Source organism: Macrobrachium nipponense, chromosome 2, assembly GCF_015104395.2.
Source record: "Macrobrachium nipponense isolate FS-2020 chromosome 2, ASM1510439v2, whole genome shotgun sequence".
In the NCBI taxonomy this organism is placed as follows: Eukaryota; Metazoa; Arthropoda; class Malacostraca; order Decapoda; family Palaemonidae; genus Macrobrachium; species Macrobrachium nipponense.
This window is the reverse complement of record NC_087201.1, coordinates 18795153-18805152: the sequence shown is the minus strand read 5'-3', so window position 1 is coordinate 18805152 and position 10000 is coordinate 18795153.

Genomic DNA, 10000 nt, shown 5'->3' with positions numbered 1-10000 from the left:
AGGTTTTAAGATTCAGTCGTTTCTGCGTTTTTATGCTTTTTACGTTGATGGACAATACTTAGCGGAGTGCTGTCTTCTCATTGTTGCTAAAATATTTTGATTACCCAATTCATTCTCATTTGTTTGTCTGATTGGCAACTTGATTGGGCACTAACATAGTAAACAGATTTCATAAAACGTTAGATGAGTGGTTAGTCACATAACAAGAAATAAACAATGGAACATAATTAGTTTTTTTTCTTCTTTTTTTGGGTGATTTGTGGATATGTGAAGGGGGCATGCTCTATTTTCATGAAGAGGTTTAAGCTGTAATTTAGGATACTAGCAAACATATGTATACAGAAATCATGTATTAAAATTCACAAAGTAATCAAGTCTATGGGCATATCCAGCCTCGTTTCACGGGTAGAACCAGCTCTGTTTCAGGGAATCTCTTCTCACCCCACCCCCTACGGAGGGGGTTGGGGTGGTAGGTAGGGTGAAACCCCATTCTAAACCATCTTAGGGGTCCCCACTATAACAGTGCCAAGTTTCATGTCCATCGGACCGGCCGTTTGGCCGTATGAATGACAAACGCACGGACAGACATTACGCCCATTATACATAGTAAGATATGTTTGCTGAAAGAGTCCACTCCACATCTTATCAATCTTTGTAACCATTAAGGTGAGAACATGAAGACATGCTTATTAGTTTGCTACATGAATTTCCTTAGTTTTGCTCTATGCACCAAATCGCCTGCTACAGCACAATTAGTATTATCTTCATAACTTATAACCATAGACTCATTTAGTCATTGCCTTTGCACTTCTTTTTGTATTTATTTATAATTTCCTAGAGAGCTTTTGTCTTATTGTTCCTGATGAGATCAAGGTACGTTCATTTATTCACCTCTTTCACTTATATTTCTGTATATATGATCTCTTCGGAAAATCTAAGGTTTTGCATATCATGTCACTTGGTAAGTTTGTGGAAACTCGTGCTTCCACATTTCTAGTTTTATGTAGTGAAAAGTTATCTTTGAATTGAGATGATATAATTCAACAACTTTGTGTAATATTTTCTAATTACGCCTGGTTATGAACTGACTGTTAAAGGAATTTTTTTTATTAGATGGTAATTATTTAATATAAAGCATTATTAGATGCTAATTATTTAATAAAAAGCATTATTAGATGCTAATTATTTAATAAAAAGCATTATTAGATGCTAATTATTTAATAAAAAGCATTATTAGAAACTAATTATTAAATAAAAAACATTATTAGATGCTAATTATTTAACAAAAAGCATTATTAGAAAGTAATTATTAAATAAAAAGCATTATTAGATGCGAATTATTAAATAAAAAGCAATATTAGCAACTAATTATTTAATATAAAGCATTATTAGATACTAATTATTTAATGAAATGCATTATTAGAAACTAATTATTTAATATAAAGCATTATTAGATACTAATTACATTATCAAATGCTAGTTATTTAATAAACAAAAAAAGGTGAGTCCCACCTCCAGCTTAACCGAAGCTCTATGCTAAAATCTATGGTCAAATAAAGCGTTGTTTCACCAACGAAAATTAAATACATATGCTGCATTTTATTGAAAATTTGTTCTGTACTGTATAACATGCAAATTATTTGTATTTTTTTACAGTTTCATTCTAATAAATCAATACAAAATTGTCTACCTTACAACAATTCCTGTATCTCTAACTGAACGCAAAACACCTTTGTCAGAACTTTTTACGTTCCTCCATAGACATTTCCTAACCGCGCCCCCCCCCCCCCCCCCCCCCCCGGCCCCCCCCCCCCCCCCCCCCCCCCCCCCGTCCCCGCCAACAAAAACAACACCAGCAAAAACAACAGCAGCAACAACAAAGTGGTTTATAGGCATACTCGCCGAGTAAGCGAAAACGTAGATCTGTTATAGGTAGTGAGAATATATGTTTAGGGCTTACTTAGTCAGTGATGCTGAAGATGATATTAAATAGGATTCTCATGCATAGGTTATCTTTACAGTTATATGATCTTTAACCACATATTATCTTTAGTTGTTTGGCCGAAAAAGGATAAAAAAAACACACAATTATGAAATGATCATAAGACAGAGAAGAGCCGCGTGGTTTCAAGGAAATCCTTTTGGTAATGTGACAGCTGTCGAGCCGTTGAATAAATCATTAGCACACAACCTCTGACGTGTGATTATTGTCGTAAAATGACGAATTCAGAATTGATCACGGTTTGCTTTAATCCCACAAAAGTATAGCTCTAATGTTTTCCCTATTAACGCGCGAACGAACACCTGGTTGCTCTTAACTTTTGCCTTCCCCAGAGACCCCACAATGTATACAAATATATGGCTCTGAATGTTGATTGCAATTTCGACGTCATTAATTAAGTGATGGAAACAAATTACACTTACTGTAGTTTTTTATTGTACTCCCATAAACAGCTGAAACCATCAATTACCCTCGGTATGTATACACGGTTCATAAATATTTGCATGTAAACTCGCGTGGTTGGCTCTGCATACGATTGAGTGACGTTATTGTCTGTATAGTATATAACAGAGGGCTTTGTATAAACGTATACAATGCCTTACGTCTCTATTTATGGCTGGCTCTCTTTATGGCCTGGAGGAAGAGGGCTATGGTGAATCCAAAGCAGGTTGGCTGAGCCGTTTAATTTGATTTATATGGGGATATTATTACTATGATATGTACCATGTATTAGGTTTCATATTGATTAATTACGTTTTATGTAACAATTAAGTCAGTGCATTATACAAAAATCATGGGCATTTTGACATCGGATTAATTTGGTTTAGTCAGTTGGACGATAAATGATTCGAACTGCTTATTGATTAAAAATTACCAATTAATAACGACTCCTTTTCATGATTAGTTAGATGCAATGTAGTACAAAAAGGGAATATGGATGTTAATAAAGCTTATATATATATATATATATATATATATATATATATATATATATATATATATATATATATATATATATATATATATATATTATATATTTATATATATATATATATATATATATATATATATATATAGATATATATATATATATAGATATATATATATAGATATATATATATATATATATATATATGTATATGCAGACATTATTATCTGGAGTCACTGGGGAAGTTCAAAATGAAAAGACAGAGAGCCAAGTACTTTCTTGTATTTAACAAATCTTCGGGGCACTAGATGTGTTGAATACACGAAAGTACTTGGCACTCTGTCTTTTCATTTTGAACTTTCCCAATGGCTTCAGCTAAGAAAGAAAATCACGTGCTCACTTTTGTTATTTCTTTTAGTATACGTAGACATAATTGAAGAAAAAAAATAGTAGAGGTTAAGTATGACAAATCGCAAATGCAAGATTGCAATACTTGTTATCCGTTTTTCCTAAATGTTGTTTCCAGTGTTCGAATTTCCCTATGATTTATGACAACTGAGTATTCCGTAATGCGATTCGGTAAAATGAAACCCCAGGGAAGAGTAAAATGTTGGTTTTCCCAAAGATGTTTAGGTATTTTATTCGATATACCGTAGATGCTCTCCTGTTTTAGTTATTTATGAGCTCATTATTATTGCCTTTTTTCTCACGGTGGCTTTAAGGAAGGACAGTTGATTCCAAATAAATATGTCTAAAGTTTCCTCATATATTTATTTATATATATTTTTTCTGCTTAAGCAATGCTCTTCTCAGGATAAATAAAAATGAATCAAACTCTTTCCTTTTGACATAAAATCATAGGGACGGCGTTTTCCAAATCTTAAATCTTTTTTGATTGGTTTCCAGGGACATCATAAAGAAATCTTAGAGCGCTGTTTTTCCAAACTTTTGCTGGAATTGTATTACGGCCAAAGAATTTTCCATGCATCGGTTAAAAAGAAAAAGAAAGAAAGAAAAAAAAGTCAATTTCGGTTGTCGCTTCGCGTCAATCTCTAGCAAATTTCATCTTGCCTCCGAGGAGATCATTTGCGCCTCCCTGAAGTACTCTAAACCATTTTTCTCTACGGAGCATTCCTTTTCTTTTTTCCTCGGAAAGAAACGGGCTGGAATGAAATTCACTCTATCCAAAGTGCAAGGTTCCCTTCTCCTTTTCTGGGGTCATGAGTGAATTTTCGTCCTTGATGCTAGTGCTTCGAAATTGAAAGTATTAATGGATTGTTTTCACCAATCAGTTATAGTCTGTAAAAGTGATATTCCGGTCGCCAACATTATCATGTAGTGATAATGTTTTCAGAGGGTGTGTTTGATTCATGTAATGAAATGATATGAACAAAATTCTGATAAGATGCTTCATCTGAAATAAAAGAGCTCACTGGATAATTGGAAAATGAAAATGAACAGGTTAGCATATTTAATGAAGAAGTCCAAGACGATGCCAAGTGTTCAAGCTTGGTGGGGATTACAAGGAATGCTACTGGAACACTTATGACACTTAAACTATGCACCCCTTAATTCCATTTACAGTTTATCCCAGAAGCCATTGCCACATACTGAATAGTCAATATTGTAAATATTGTTAATAACATACTAATACACTATATACCAGAATGCCAGTCCCTCATATCTCCCGGTGAAACAAAACCTGAAAGCTGACATCACACTCAAGGATGGGGGAATTTTATCCACAACTCAAGTATTCATCCGCTGAAACTTCCAACCTTCCTTAGAAGGGGCTCAAAGGATGTCCTGATTCAAAACAAGAAGTGCCCTTTTCATCACACAAATAGGTTGTTTTACTCTGGAAATTCTCACCCTTCCAAAAGTGCTCCTTCATACACACACCCACTTTCTCACTTGAACGTTTAGTTTCTTCCTTATCAATTTCTGCGTCATGTGTATTGCTCTCTTGGTGAATATCCTATGTATGCTTTCCTAGGTATGCTAAGTAGTATTATGGCCCTGTAATTCTGATAGTCTCCTATATCACATTTACTCTTCTACAGTGGAGCTATTGATCCTTTCACCCGTTCCTTAAGAACCTTTGATGTAACCAGAAGTACGTGGAGCACCTTAATCAGCTACTCAATCAGATTTTAATGCCTAGGCCATAGGACCTCATTCCTGACTCCGTCAACACCTAAGCTATTCCCTTCGTTCAATATCGTAGTCCTCATTTTATTCAATCCACTTCCACAGGTGTTCTCACAAATCACAGTAACCCATCGACCGCATTCAAGAAATCATTACTGACGCTTTATCCACGAAGGACGTCATTCCCCTCAGACAGCAGCTTTCCATTAACACCTTCACTTCTGGATTTCATACTTCGTCATTGACGGGTCACGGTTTGCGTACTCGCCTACCAATGGTAGCATGTTTTCGCTCCCGCCTGCAGCCGATGCGGAATCAGAAGAATTTATTTTTGGTGATTAGAAATTAATTTCTTGGTATGATGTGGCTCGGATCCCACAATAAGCTGTAGGTCCGGTTGTATATAACCAATTGGTTCCTAGCCATTTCAATAAAAACCTAATCCTTCGGGGGTCAGCCGTAGGAGTGCTGTGAATCAGCTCAGTGGTCTGGTTAAACTAAGATATACTGAGCCTCTGGATTTCATTCTCTGATAAACATTCTCAAGACGTTTTCTTGACCAGAGTAAATTCTGATTCGTCCTGATGTCCTTGTTATTATTCACTTCAATAGTTTTGCCTTCTCTGTTGTTGTTGGAGATTAAGCTTGCCTTATGCCAGCACGGGCTCTTGCTCATGAGCAGCCCGTAGGATGCCTTCTCTTTCTCTTTCTTCCTCGTCGACTGTCTAACCCATCCTCCTACGTTTCTCCGTCATCTACTCTTCTCTGATGTGTAATTATCCAGTAATCTCATGCGTTCCTTCGTTGAACCTTCAGTTTCTTTATTCTAAAACATCCAGCTTTTCCCCCCTTCCAACCCTTATATAACCGTCATTCCTCTTTCACTTTGGTCTTCAGTCTTAGCCATTTTTTTTAATCCTTATTCTCATTATATGAAATTCTCCTTTTCTCTTAGTGGAAGCCCCTAATCTTCACGATATTTGTAACCAGAGAGAGAGAGAGAGAGAGAGAGAGAGAGAGAGAGGTGACACTTTTCTTCTTCCATTGAGAACTTGGCATATTTTTCACAAATACAACATTTGCTAGTTAAAATGTTTGAAGACAAAGGACATATGTTCTCAGACTGTTTTAGTACCTAAGTGCGTTAAGGAATTAGTTTAATGGCTGTTAGATAAGTTCAAGAAAATGTCTTAAAGAAGAGCGAAGCTATTAAAGAACTCCAAAAATGCATTTTTAGCATGACTGAGCTATATACCGACATCAAGTTCTGCAACACTTAAAGTACGTGATTATTGTCAACCCCGTTTTGGTAAAGTCCATTAAATGATTCTTGAAAATATATCATCTTGTATAAATTAGATCGTCAAATATAGTAAATAGAACCAGAGATAAATTTGCTTTACATAATTATTTATTACAAAAGGAAGTTCAATTCGGCAGTTTCTATAGAGTTCGTGTATATGTTCAGAGAAGAAGCTCACACAAAATCGGGAGTAACTAATTATTATGATATGAATATTTTTTCCCCTCTTCTTTATGTCTATAAAAGGCCGACAGCGGACAAAGGACTGCATTCAGTTATAGGTTTAATTAATTTCTGGTTTGAGTTATTACTTCCGGTTCAGCTGAAATGTTCTCTTACATGACATCAAAGTATCAATTTACTAAACAATAATTGCAATGATGTTACACCATGCGGGAAAAAAGAACGTAGGCTACAGTTTCAAAATCTGTTTGTTTTTGACGATTGTTCTGGGATTCCTTATATTACAATTTGCTTATACATACATACATACATACATACATACATACATACATACTTACATACGAAGGGGCACCGTGAGGCCTTTCGACTGAATGTCCTTTGCTAAGTGAAGGACATTGAATGGAAAGGCTTCGCAGTACTCACTTTCCTCCTTGGCTTTTGCCTTTATCTATATATTCATCACGTCCCATATTTTCGTGATTCAGTTATGCTACATATGTGCGTGTGTTTTTTTGTATGTGTGTGCAATATATACACGTTAAAATTTCTTCTTTCGGAATCCATAGGTTTTGTTAGCCTCAACTGTGAATAATCATAGAAACCATACGTACATACATGTATACATACACACATATTTATATGTATATATATATATATATATATATATATATATATATATTTATAGATATAGATATATATATATATATATATATATATATATATATATAATATATTATATATATATATATATATATATGTATATATATATATATATATTATATATTATACATATCATATATATAATCTATATATATATATATATATATATATATATATACTATATATATATATATATATATATATACACATTATACATATACATATATATATATATATATATACATATATATATATATATATATATATATATATATATATATATATATATATATATGTATGTATATATATATATATATATATATATATATATATATATATATATATATATATATATATATATATATATATATATATATATATACATATATAGGGATACAATCCACAATGAAGTAATCCTTCTGTATTTAAAAAATAAAATATTTATTTCTTGTACAGGATTAAAAGCTTTCGACCATCAGCTGTGGTCTTGTTTTCTTTTTTCTTTTTTTTCTTTTTTAGTGAACAAGACCACAGCTGATGGGCGAAAGCTTCAATCCTGTACAAGAAATATATATTTTAAACTACAGAAGGATTTTACTTCATTGTGGATTGTATCCCCATTTACTTAGAGGTACGACGTAGTAACCTGGCTTCTGCATATGTATATATATATATATATATATATTATATATAATAATATAATATATATATATTATTATATATATATCTATATATATATAATTTTAAAAGTGCTTTTGCTTCCAGTCTTTCACAATGCTGTCTCCCTCTTCCAGACTATAACGACGTCACAAATTTCCTTATACACACAAAGCGTGATCCAATCACAACCACAATAATAAACCTTTTGCATCAGAGTGCAAAAGTCTCTTGCCTTCGTTTGGTGTTTATTGACTGACTTTAATAATTATTTTATTGTTTTTACTTTTGTTTTATTTTTTTTTCATTTTGACTTTTATTTTATTTTTATTTCTGTTATTATTATTTTTTCTTTTAATTCTTGTTTTTGTTATTTTATGTTTTATTTTTGATATTTATTACTTTATTATGACTGACATGCCTCTTGATAAAGCGTCGCTTTTGCCAGACAGATGGTAAGATCCATTGGCATTTTTTTTTTTTTTTTTTTTTTTTTTTTTTTTTTTTTTGCAAAACCTGACAATATTTGGGTTAACGCCTTCATAATATCTGTAACGTGAAAGAGAGCAGGAATAAAAGACTAGTGTCTCACGAAGGATGCAGTAATTAGAATGAGAAATGTACAAAAAATAAAAAAATGACTGTATACACTATATAGCCACACTTTTGTTTGTCGAAATCTTATCAGTAATAATATTTTATAAGTAGGAATATAGTAAGTGGACATTTAATAATTGCATATTGAGAAGCTGCTCGAATTAAATTGTATATTACTAATTATTGAATATTAGCTAGGTCAATAATATAACAAAGAAGCAAACACACAGTACTCCATCTCATAATCATGAAAAAAAAAAGATATGAATCACATACGTTCCTGCTGTAGTTTTTCCTTTTGTTTCTCCTTCTCCTACCAAACGCCCTTAATTTCTCACTTTCGTCGGCTTCCAAACTGAAGAAAAGTGGGACATCCCCTGAAATCAAAGGGATGAGGTCGTGATAAGCCTCGCGGTAGAAATTCCCGTATCCCTTGAGCTCCCTGTATTGTCTGCTGATTATTATCTACCTGTTTCTGTCCGGTGTAGGCACCTGGAAGTACCGTTTAGCTTCGCTGTTATCTCCTGTGGCCACGAACCGCAACATACCTTTAAACTGTAAAAAAAGAAAAAGGAAAAAAAAGTTTTAATGGTTGCCACGCTTGACCAATAGATAAACAAATGGGTGTTGTATGCACACATATCTACAATATATACATATGTATGTATATATATATATATATATATATATAGATATATATATATATATATATATATATATGATATATATATATATATATATATGTTAGGATGGCCATCGAGGGCCTATAACAAGTATGTTATTTGAAGGTAGATCTCTTCTTGTTTCTATTTCAGAGGAGTATTTTGAATTCCACGCTGAAAAAATTTCATTCGAGAGAGAGAGAGAGAGAGAGAGGAGAGAGACGAGAGAGAGAGAGAGAGAGAGAAGCTTCGTTTCACGAGTCGTCGATGCTGCATCGGTTCATTGCAGATCATTTGACCGCGTCGTCTAGTCCGTTAAATGAACATAAGGCCAAAATACTTGTGTCATGTATTCATTTCACATAATGCACTGAAGTGCATATTGGCAGTGAGTTACGAAGGGGTTGCAAAAGTGAATATTATTGCAGCGGTGTGTAAAAATCAGTGAGAGGAGTTTCAAGGCTCAGATTTGCTCCCATCATTTTCCCAGCCAGAATTATCCTCTGCACGACTGGTCACGTTTCACAAATACTTGCATGCGCTTCTTTCAATGATTTACTTGGTGAGATTCAATTGCATATTCCTTCTGATTTATTTATTTTTTCAGCCTTATTTCCCTCCTATCTCTCTAGCTTACTCTTCTCTTAGGCTGGAGAGGTGGGAGTGAAAGCATGGCTGCAGAAGTAGATATATCAAATGAAATTAAGGGGTAGTAGATATATATATATATATATATATATATATATATATATATATATATATATTATATATATACTATATATATTCTCAAGCTGATCAGCCCAGCGCTGCCTGGGAATACTCCTTAATGAACGACTGATAAACACACTCTCTCTCTC